Source organism: Chlorocebus sabaeus, chromosome 25, assembly GCF_047675955.1.
Source record: "Chlorocebus sabaeus isolate Y175 chromosome 25, mChlSab1.0.hap1, whole genome shotgun sequence".
NCBI lineage: Eukaryota > Metazoa > Chordata > Mammalia > Primates > Cercopithecidae > Chlorocebus > Chlorocebus sabaeus.
Genome location: NC_132928.1, coordinates 78,849,814 through 78,862,253, shown reverse-complemented (window position 1 = coordinate 78,862,253; position 12,440 = coordinate 78,849,814). Strand labels below are relative to the sequence as shown.

Genomic DNA, 12,440 nt, shown 5'->3' with positions numbered 1-12,440 from the left:
GATCAAATACATGGTGAACTAATTTAAAAGAATTTTGAAATAAACACACAAAACAAAACCAAATTATTAGCCTATATGACTTTAGAACTGTGTCTTGAACCTTGAATAGCTGATAAAATAACAGTGCCTTAAATATCTGCATACTCTGTTAATAATTCCATTATCTATAATATTAGAAAACTGAGAATTTAAGATATTGGGAAAAATGAAAGAACTTCATTTTTCTAAAAGTAGACATTATTTTTTTCGTTATCTAAAACATTGCAGTGCTTTCAAATATATCCATTCCATCAACACAAGTTGTGTGTGTGTGTGTTTTTTCATCTGGATTCCCTTTGGCATTTAATTTAGGCAGTTACGTGTTTTATAAGAGCTTTAAGAGGGCCTCTACAGTTCTATTTTATTGTCCTCTGAAGAACTTTCCAAGCCTTTGTCATTCACTTCTAATGAATCCATCCCTGCATGCCTGTTTTTGAAGCCAGGTGTTAGTGGCTCCTAAAATCATGTTCTAGGGAACAGAGTCTTAAAAATTAATAGATTTCATGTGTTTTAGAGAAGCTCAAGGTTTACAGAAAATTAAACAAAATATGCAGAGAGTTCCAATAAAATGCCTCAATACCACCTATACCTTCCCCTATAATGAAAAACTTACCATAATATGATACATTTGTTACAATTAATGAGCCAAGATTAATACATAATTGTTAACAAAACTCCATAGTTTATATTAGGGTTAATTCTGTGTGTTATACATTCTGTGGGTGTTCAGAAATGTATAACATTTATCCACCATTTAGTTTTACTGCCCTAAAAATTCTTTGTGTTCTGCCTATTTATCCATATCCCTACCCCAACCCCTGGCAACCACTTATCTTTTTACCATCTCCATAGTTTTACCTTTTACAGAATGTCATAGGGTTGGAGTTACACGTGTAGAGCCTTTTCTTCTTTCACTTAACAATATTCGTTATAGTTTCTCCATGTCTTTGCATGGGAGGATATTTCATTGCTTTTTATCACTGAATATTCCATTGTATGAATATACCACAGTTTATCCAGTCACCCACTGAAGAATATCTTAATTGATTCCACATATGGCAATTACAAATGGAGCTACTATAAGCCTTCATGTACAGGTTTTTTTTGAAGACATAAGTTTCCAATTCATTTGAACAAATACCTAGGAAAGTGGATCATATGGTAAGAGAATATTTAGCTTTGTGAGAAACTTCCAGTCTTCCAAAGTGGCTACACTATTTTGCATTCCCACCAGCAATGAATGCAAGTTCCTGTTGCTCCATATCCTCGCCAGCATTTAGTGTTTTCAATGTTTTGGATTTTAACCATTTAATAGATATGGTATCTCATTGTTATTTAAATTTGCAATTCTCTAATAACATATGATATTGAGCACCTTTTCACATGCATATTTGCCAAGTGTATATCTTCTTCACTGAGATTTCTGTTCAGATATTATATTTTGCCTATTTCTTAATTGGGTTGCTGTTTTCTTATTGTTGAATTCTAACAGTTCCTTGTATATTGTGGACACCAGTGCTTTATCAGATATGTTTTGCAAAAATTTTCCCCCAGTCTGTAGTTTGTCTTTCATTGTCTTAATGGTATATTTAAAAGAATCGAAATTTTAAATTTTAATAAAATCCAACTTACAATTTGTTCTCATAGATTGTGCTTTTGATGTTGTGTCTAAAAAGTCATTGCCAAACTCAAGGTCACCTAGATTTTCTCCTGTGTTATACTCTAAAGGTTTTATAGTTTCACATTTTATTTTTAGGTCTATAATCTAAAAGTTAATTTTTATGAAATTTGTAAAATCTGGAGTCTATATTCAGTTTTTTGCATGTAGAGGTCTAGTTGTTCCAGCACCATTTTTTGAAATGGATCTTCTCTCCATTCGATTACCTTTTCTACCTTGTCCGAGTCTCTTTCTGAAATCTGTATTCTGCTTCCTTGATTAATTTTTTCTATTCTTTTGCCAATACCACACCACCTCAATTATTATAGATTTATAGTCAGTTTTGAAGTTTGATGGTGTCAACTCTCTGTCGTCGTATTTCTTTGGTATTGTGTTGTCTAATTTGGGTCTTTTGCTTTCCACTTAAAAGACCAATACCACACCGCTTCGATTATTATAGATTTATAGTAAGTTTTGAAGTTTGATAGTGTCAACTCTCTGTCATTGTATTTCTTTGGTATTGTGTTGTCTAATTTGGGTCTTTCGCTTTCCACTTAAACTTTGGAATCAGTTTGCCAATATCCTCAAAATATGCTCGGATTTATATTGAGATTGCATTGAATTCACAGGTCAAGTTGGAAAGAACTCACATATTTACAATATTGAGTCTTCTTATCCACATATTTGGTGTATCTTTCCATTGATTTTGATCTTTGATTTCTTTTAAAAGAATGTTGTACTCTTATTAATATATATCTTCTACATACTTTGTTAGGTGTATGCCTAAGTTTTGCTGCTTATGTAAATAGTATTGTGTTTTGAAATTCATATTTCAATTTTTCATTGCTGGTACATAGGAAAACCGCTTTTTTGTATTCTGCAACTTTGCTATGATCACTTAGTTTTAAGAGTTTTTTTGTTGTTGTTTCTTTGGGATCTTCTACATAGACAAACATGTGTTCCTGAACAAAGATTTATTTCATCCTTTTCAAACTGTATACCTTTTATTTCTTTTTCTTGTCTTATTGTACTGGCAAATAGGAGTAGTGGGAGGGGACATTCTTGTATTTTTCCAGATTTTAGTGGGAAAGCATCTAGTTTCTTTTTTTTTCCAAGAGAATTAAATCGTTTATTGATTACACATGATAATGGATGATACACAAGCTTCATTCCCATCTATAGTTTTATCTGGTACCATTATTCTATTTAGTATATTGTATAAGATGTGCCAACACTCATTTTTATAACCAATAATTTCATGATTTTGCTTGGGGAATCCTTTTTACTGGTGAACTTCATTCAGGTCACAATAGTAACTATCAGTTCAATTATACCAAGGTTTCTGAAGACAATGGCTTCTCTACCCCAGCAGGTTGTATATAAATTCCAAAAAGAACCTGGTATCACCCTGAAGGAATTCTAACTTCACACTGTCGGAGGAAATTTACCAAGATGGCTTCAGAGCAGACTAACTTTACACAGCACATTATAAAAAAAAAAAAAAAAAAAAAAAAAAAAAAAAAAAAAAGACATTTATTCAGCATCACGATCAGACTATTACATTTAGCAATCAACAGCGTGGGTGCAAAAAAAAAAGAAATCTACATTAAAATGTTTTGTTGAAATGCTTTATACTTTCCACAGAACAGAAACTAAAGTAACCTGTTATACAATTAGTCACAAATACAGTCCTCGAGTTTTTTGCCCATACATGTGAGTATTTGTCTAAAACATGTCTTCTGTGTAGCAGCTAGGCCCTGCCACCACTGTGCTTGGCCGAGTTCACAAATCTTTGGTAACCTATAACTTCCCTGTCACTCCTCTGACTCTTCTCTTCTGCTAAGCTTTGTTTCCTAATTAAAATATTCTGCCACTGCCGTAACTACTGCTGTTACTGGAACCGCCATAGCCACCTTGGTTTTGTGGTTTGACAAAGTATTGGCCTCCATCACCACAGAGGCCAGAGCTTCTACCTCCAAAGTTTCCTCCTTTCATGGATCCAAAATGTGAAGACTGATTGTTGTAACTGCCAAAATCATTGTAGCTTCCACCACCTCCAAAATTGCTTCCATCATTACCAAATCCATTATAGCCATCCCCACTGCCACCAGATCTACCACCACCACGGCTGCCACCAAAGCCACCATGACCACTGACATTTCCCCCAAGACCACTGATGTTTCCCCCACGACCAAAGTTGTCATTCCCACCGAAACCACCTCCACGATCACCACTTCAGTGGTGGTTTCCAGAACCGAAGTTTCCAGAACCACTTCAGCCTCTTTGGCTGGATGAAGCACTAGCTATCTCTTGCTTTGACGGGACTTTTCCTAACTTCACAGTTGTGACCATTCACAGTATGGTATTTCTGAATGACGATCTTATCCACAGAGTCATGGTCATCAAAGGTTACAAAGGCAAAAGTCCCTTTTCTTGCCACTGCCTTGGTCAGTCATGATTTCAATCCCTTCAATTTTTCCATCCTGTTCAAAATAATCTCTTAGGTGATGTTCTTCTGTGCCTTCTTTAATGCCACCAACAAATATCTTTTTCACAGTTAAGTGGGCACCTGGTCTTTGAGAATCTTCTCTTGAGACAGCTCTCTTTGTTTCTACAACTCTCCCATCCACCTTGTGTGGCCTTCCATTCATGGCCGCATCCCCATTCTCCACGTTAGCCTATGTGACAAACCCAAAGCCCATGGAGCACTTGGTGTTTGAATCTCTCATTACCCCACAGTCCGTGAGCATTCCCCATTGCTCAAAATGGCTCCTCAGTCTCTCATCGGTTGTTTCAAAGCTCAGCCCTCCAAGGAAGAGCTTCCTCAGCTGTTCCGGCTCTTTAGGAGACTCTGACTTAGGCATGAGGGCAGAGAGAAGAGAGATTTTTCATTTTGTACTATTTTAGCTGTAGGTTTTTTTGTAGGCTTTTTTTTTTTTATCAAGTTGGCAACATTCCCCTACATGTCTAGTTTACTAAGGGTTTTTATCATGACTCGGTGCTAGATTTTGTCAAATGATTTCTCTGCATGTGTTGATATGATTGTATGATTTTTCTTTAGCCTGTTGACGTGATGGGTTACATTAATTGATGTACAAATTGTCAACCATCCCTGCATACATGGAAAAAATATCACCTGGTCATGATGTAAAATATTTTATGCATTGTTGGATATAATATGCCAATATTTTGTTGGTGGTTTTGCATCTATGTTTATGAGGGGTGTTGGTCTGTAGTCTTCCTTTTTATGGTTTTGGTATTAGAGTAATGCTGGCCTTGTAGAATTAGTTAGAAAATATTCCTCTGCTTCTATTTTCTGGAAGAGGTTGTACGGAGTATTATTTCTTCCTCAAATGTTTGGTGGAATTCCCCAGTGAAGTTATCTGGGCTCGGTGGCTTTTTGTTTTGGTAAGTTGTTATTGTTGATTCAATTTCGTCAGTAAGTACAAGCCTATTTAGATCATGTATTTCTCCTAGTGTGCGTTTTGGTAGATTGTATCTTTCAAAAACTTGGTTCATTTTACCTAAGTTATCAAATTTGTGGGGTAGAGTTGTTCATAATATTCTTTTACTATTTTTAGGATAAAGAACATCAGTAGTGATGGCCTCCTTTTCAGTTACTGTACTAGCAATTGGTGTCTTCTTTTTTTTTTTCTTAATTAGCCTGGCTAGAGCCTCATCAATATTAATTGTTTTAAGCAACCAGATTTTGGTTTCATTTAATTTCTCTATTGATTTTCAATTTTATTGATTTCTGCTCTGATTTCTATTATTTGTTCTCTTCTATTTGGTTTAGATTTAATTTGCTTTTGTTCTTCCAGTTTTCTGAGATGGGAATTTAGATTATTGATTTTAGATCTTTCTTTATTCTAATGTATGCATTCAATTTCCCTCAAGACGCTGCTTTCACTACATCCTGTGAATTTTGATAAAATGTGCTTTTATTTTCATTTAGCTTGAAATTCTTCAACATTTCTCCTGAGACTTCTTCTTTGGTCCATGTGTTATTTATAAGTGTATTGTTTAATTTCTAGGTACTTTGAGATTTTCCAGCTATCTTTCTATTGTTGATTTCTAGTTTAATTCTGTTGTTTGAGATCATGCTTTGAAAGATTTCTACTCTTTTACATTTTTAAGGTGTGTCTTATGACCCAGAATGTGGTCTATCTTGGTGCATGTCATGAGAACTTGAGATGATTATAGACTCTGCTGCCGTTGCATTAATTATTCTATAAATGGCCATTAAATTCAGCTGATTGATGGTGCTGCTCAATTTGATTCTGTCCTTCCTGATTTTCTGCTACTAGATCTGTCAACCACAGATATATGTGTGTTGAAGCCTCCAATGATAGTAATTATTCATCCATTTCTCTTTGTAATCTGTCAGTTTTTACCTCAAGTATTTTGATGATCTGTTGTTAAGCATATACACATTAAAGGTTGTTATGTCTTTGTGGAGAATTGAACCCTATATTGTTATGTGATAAAATCACTTTATCCCTGAAAATTTTTTTTAGAGCCTTTGTCTGAAATTAATTTATCTAATCTAGCTTTATTTTGATTAATTTTAGCACGGCATCTCTTTCCTCATCCTTTAACTTAATCTATCTGTGTCTTTGTATTTAAAGCGAGTTTCTTCTGAACAGAATATAGTTGGTTCTCTTATATCCACTCTGGTAGTCCCTGTCTTTTACTTGATGTATATCATTCACATTTAAAGTGATTATTGATATAGTTGGTTTAATATCTGTAACTGTTACATTAATGTTTATAACTGTTTTTTATTAGTTTCCTTTTGGCTTCCTGTCTCTTTCTGCCTTCTCTGATTTTAAATGAACATTATGTATAATTCTGTTTTCTCTTTTTGCCCAGTATCAATAATTCCTTTTAAATGTTTTAAGGTTTTTCTAGAGTTTGCACTATACATTCACAATGAATCCAAGTCCATTTTTAGATAACACTGTACACTTAACATATAATGCAAGCATCCCATAACAGACAGAGTATTCCTACTTTCTCCTTTTTATCTCTTATAATATTGCTGTCATTCCTTTCCTTTAGGCTATAACTGAATACGTTGTTGCTGGTATCATTGTGAATACATTTTTATCCATCAGATCAATTAAGAAATTTTTTATAAAGAGGTTTTGTTTGCCCTTCATTTATTCCTTCTCTAATAGTCTTCCTTTCTTTCTGTAGTTTCAACCTATTATCATTCTCCCTTTTTCTTACGAACTGTTTTTAAACATTCTTTTCAAGGCAGGTCTTTTATCAGCAAATTCTCTCAGTTTTTGTTTGTCTAAGAAAGTCTTTATTTTCCCTTCACTTTTGATAATTCCACAAAATACTGAATTCTAGGTTAATGGGTTTTTTCTTTAGAGACTTTAAATCTATCACCCCACTCTCCTCTTACTTGTATGGTTTCTGATGCGAAATTCAAAGCATCAAATTCAAAATATTGGATTTTTCTTCTCTCCAGGTAAGGCTTCCCTCACCCCATCCATCCTTGCTCCTTTCAAGATTTCTCTTCATGTTTGGTTCTCTGAAGTGAAAATATGATATGTCTGTGGTTGCTCTGATAGTTATCGTGTTTGGTGTTGTTTGAGTTTCCTGGTTGTATGTCTTGGTGGATTCATTTACTTGAGCCACCATAACAAAATGTAGCAGACTGTATGGCTTAAGCAATAGAAATTTATTCTCTCATCAATAAAAGTGAGGGTAGAAGTGCTCTGGATACTGGAAGTGCAAGAACAAGGTGCCGGCAGGATTGATTTCTCTTGAGGCTCTCTCCTTGGCTTTCAGAAGGCCACCTTCCCCTGTGTCCTCACATGGCCTTTTCTCTGTATAGGCCCATCTCCTGAATCTTTTCCTCTTAGAAGGACATCAGTCGTATTGGATTAGGACCTCACCCTTATGACCTCATGCGACCTTAATTACTTCTTTAATGACTTAATACAGCCACATTCTGAGGTTACTGGGAGTTAGGGCGTTGACATAAGTTAAGGTTGGGGGAACAGGAGGGCACAATTAAGCTCATAACACTATCTATCTATCATTAACTGGGGAAAAATCTCAGTCATTATTGCTTCAAATATGCCTTCTGTTCTTTTCTCTCTTTCTTCTCTGATTTTCCCATTACATGTATGTTATGCCTTTTATATTAAAATTACCCCCACAGTTCTTAGACATTCTGTTCTGTCTCCTCTCTCTCTCTCTCTCTCTCTCTATTTTTCTTTTTGGACAGTGTCTCACTCTGTCACCCAGGCTGAAGAGCAATGGCATGATCTTGGCTCACTGCAACCTCTGCCTCACGAGTTCTAGCAATTTTCATGCTCAGCCTCCTTCATAGCTGGTATTACAAGAATGCGCCACCATGCACTAATTTTTTTTTTTCATATTTTTAGTAGACATAGGGTTTCACCATGTTAACCAGACTGGTCTTGAACTCCTGGCCTCAAGTGATCAGCCCGACTTGGCCTCCCAAAGTGCTGGGATTACAACATGAGCCACGGAGCCTGACATGTCCTCTCTTTTTTATATATGTTTTTCTCTTTATATTTCAGTTTGAAAGTTTCTATTGACACATGTCCAAACTCTACTGATTCTTTCCTCAGTTGTGTCGAGTCTATTGAACTAATTTTTCATTCTTCATTTCTATTACAATGGTTTTGATTTCTTGAATTTCATCATAGTTCCTTTTAATTTCAGATCTGATGATTCCCATATATTTTCCATATTTAGTCTGGTTCTCATGCTTGCTCTGACTCTTCCAACTATGTTTTTCATCGTTTAGTGTGCCTGGGAATTTTTGTTGTTGTTGACAGTAGGATGTGATATACTAAATAAATGAGGCATACAGGTCATTAGTGTGAGGGTTTATGTTTATCTGGCTAGGAACTGAGCTGTGTTTACTGTTTGCTGTAGCTAGAGGCTTTAGAGGCTAACATCCCCTCTGATGTCCTTGTTTTTATTCCCCGCTGTTGTCTTTGGGTTTTCCTAGAAACTTCTCCTTAAATAAGGTATGGGTCATGCAGTTCTTTCCGTCGCATTCATCTGTTATTATACAGGAGCCCTATGGCATTGTGGAAAGGTGCAGAGGAAGGGGGATGCTTTGTGTAATCTGATGATTAGGACTCAGTCCCACAGTGAGGCTCCACCCCTGGGCCGTGATCTCCACACGTGCTCCTTGGGTTTTGGGGGCTTTTCCTCTTTAGGTGCAGTGGGAAGGATAGAGGGGTTGGAGTTGGGTATTTACCTACTCCCAGGTGCTATAGACTCTGCTATAATCTCAGTCTGTTGGGCTCTGGGTGATATAGTTTCTTTTGAGGCAGGCCGTTGTTTAGAAGAGCAGAGTGACTGGGTGTATTTCAGAATGGTTACTATTTTCCTCTCCCTTGTTGAAAGCATCAGGAAATTTCTCCCTGAACCTCACTGTGCAAACCTAGTAGGGCTCCTGGAAGTAAAAGTCACAAATGTGTGGTAGCCCCTTTAAAACTGCTCCCTGATCCTCAAAGGAGTTTTTAATGCTCAAATTAATCCACATTGAGCCTCGAACAACTAGTCAGTTGCAATTTAAGTTTTTATGTCCCAAGGCTGGTTTTCCCAAAGCTTTCTGTTACACTAGGTCATGATTCTCTGTACATTTCTGTCTTTTTCTGCGATCATGGGGCCAATGGTTTGCCCTCTGACATCAATCCTCTGAGGGAATCTAAGAGGAATTGTTGGTTTTTACTTCTTCAGCTTTTTTCTTTGTGAGGTTGGATGGGAGGGATGACTTTCAAGCTCCTTAAATGCCAGAGCAGACTCCAGAGAGCAGATTTTTGCAAGGGAAAGAAGGATAAACAGAGCATGACTATGTTGTTTTTATTTATTTATTTTGTTTCTGCTTTTCTTTCTTTTTTACAACCCCTTCAGTATTTCTACATGGAATAGTCTCTGAGTCAACCTCTGAGAGTAACAGGATACTTAAAGCTGGTTGTGTCTTCTCCATGAGTTCTCCCTTTCCAATGAGCTTTGGAAAGTATCTGAAATCCAGCCATTAGTGTCATGGAAAATGTCTCTTTTGAGGTAGTTATTTTCCCCCTTGGTTTCCCTTTAGCTTTGAAGCTGCTGTGAAACAGAAGAGGAGAGAAACCTGGCACTCTCAATTGGCAGGGCATGGATAAAAGGAGAGAGAAATAAAATAAGATTGTATTTATCTAAGCAGAATGCTAATAAGACTTGCATATTTTTAAACTTTATACATTTTCTACCATCAACCTGTAAAGAACAAAATTAGAATGTTAATGTTCCAATGTTTATTCTCAAAGCTATCATAATCAATGAGTAGTTTCTAAATTGATGTGCCCTGGAACAAGATCAGAGATAGATCCAGGAAGAAAAATAAAACATTATATCTTACCAGGAATATCTCATCATCATTCAAAATTACAGATGCTCTGGGATAACTGAAATTTTAAAGCACAAAATAAGCAACATTAAAAATATCCACTGATTCAGCCAAATTGCAGTAGTGTAGTCTCCTAATTTGTGAAAGTGATGGGCTTTCATATAACTTCCTCAATAAAAAGAAGAGCCGTATTTTTGTATTTATTTTTGATTACTGATGGAGTTACATAGGGTGGTATTGGTATTACAGGTTTTAAACAAATATTCACCATAAACTAATTTTAGCAAAAACGAACAACAACAAAACCCATTTACCTAATATGACAGTGAGAACCAAATTATTGTGTAAGACTATTTATTAAAAGGAACTAAAACATTTAAGGCATCTTAAAAATGAAAATGATGACCCAAAGTATTCTATTCCTTTCAAAAATATTCCAAGTTTTTGTCATTTCAAAACACAGAACTTCCTGATGAAATGTGTAAGTCATTAAAAGTTCTGGCTTTTACCTTATTTATACAAGGACTAAAACATCTGATTTACTCTCTTACCCAAATGTTTACCTGTAGGTATGTATGTGTATGAATAGTGCACGTGCATATAAATGTGTTATATGCATACTTGCATCGTGTATACATACAAAATAAAAACAGTTATTCACGTGGAGATTAAAATATTCTGAAGCATGGTTTCTGTAAAATAAAATTAAAGCCATATTAATATGTTTGGGATGTATCCCTGGTTTATAATCTCATTCTCCAGAAATGCTCTCTGTTGTAGTAAAAATAGCTTCCTATATTAACTGAGCCACCAGCTTGGAAGTGTTTTGCTGGTTGTCTCTCCGAATGCTGAAGCAAGCCTGCTGAGATTAATTCCTGCCAACCTGTGCTACTGATTTCTAGTTTGGCACCTTCCTCCCCGTGAGTATGCAGGCTTGTAGTCTTTTCATCTAAACCCATCAGCGAAGATATGAAAAGAGAAATACAAAATATTTGATAGCAATAGATACTCAAACATGCCTAATTAGTATCTGTATTATTTTGTGTCTTTACATTATTACTCATATAGTATACAGGAAAAAAAATTCCATTAATGAAAACAGAATATGCATATGTAAATATATATATTTATTTATATATAAAAAATTATGTGCCTGTGTGTGTGAGGGAGGAATGATTGCTTTATGTATAAAGCCCAGAATTGGAAGCTTTGAAATTCATCACAATTTGAACTCAGCAAAAGAAGCAATGTGCTTCCCAAGAAGGAACTGGTTCTGAAGCCTTTACAAGTCATTAGAATATTTTGAGGATTGCCCATCTCTCACATGCACTATAGTTCACTATTTCTTGAAGTGTGGCCCTGACTTGCCTGTGGCGATGGGGATGATGTTGAAGTAGAGATTACTGGCCTCTTTCCCAACCAATTAAATCTGGGCTCAAGCTCAAGCATTGACATTATTAATAAGTTCTTCCAGAGGTACATTAAAGTGGAAAAACCATTATATATTTAGCTTACTTAGGCAAATTAATTTGATATTTGCATTTCTGGTGGTTTTGTACTTTTTGACTCATTTTAAATGGTTACTCCTGCTTGTCCAACTACATTTTAAATAATAGTATATCAGAAATTGGAATAATACTTAACAGCTTACATCACACCTTTACATGCATTATCTGATTTAATCCCGCACAGAAAATGTTTTTTTTTTTGTGACGAAGTCTTGCTTGGAGTCTCACTGTGTCGCCCAGGCTGGAGTGTAGTGGCACGATCTCAGCTCACTGCAACCTCCGCCTCCCAGGTTCACGCCATTCTCCTTCCTCAGCCTCCCGAGTAGCTGGGACTACAGGCACCCACCACCATGCTTGGCTAATTTTTTCTATTTTTAGTAGAGATGGGGTTTCACTGTGTTAGCCAGGATGATCTCGATCTCCTGACCTCGTGATCAGCCTTCCAAAGTGCTGAGATTACAGGCATGAGCCACTGCGCCCGGCCAGAAAATCTTTAAAGTCCAGTAAGTCATACTCTACAAGTGAAAATCACAGTCAGATAGATGGAGGACCTACCCTATGACTAAAAACAATAGAGCCGGGATTGGAACCCGAGGTTTCTGACTGGGTTTTATGCTTTTCTCACTGCATCAGACTTGTCTTACATTCATGCTCCACTGGGCATGAGTGTTTTTCAGTTGGATTTCCATACCATTGTTGTGTTTGCAAGACTTATAGATAGCTGGAATTTTAGCTATATGCACCCAGTATGCAGTGGCTATCCAATTCTAAAGACAAGACAAGATATCGGTGTTGGACAGAAAGATTTTTGAGTCACTAGAGTCAGGCTATAGTTAAAGCCATGGTT

The 12,440-nt window shown here is 36.1% G+C and overlaps 1 protein-coding gene and 1 pseudogene across 8 annotated transcripts in view; one reads left to right on the top strand and one right to left on the bottom strand.

Moving 5' to 3' along the window:
• The window catches only part of RGS7 (regulator of G protein signaling 7), a 571,447-nt gene that overhangs the window by 432,844 nt on the left and 126,163 nt on the right, over window positions 1-12,440 (top strand). The gene's annotated exons all lie outside the window — the stretch shown is intronic.
• LOC103230843 (heterogeneous nuclear ribonucleoprotein A1 pseudogene) lies at window positions 3,471-5,302 on the bottom strand (annotated as a pseudogene).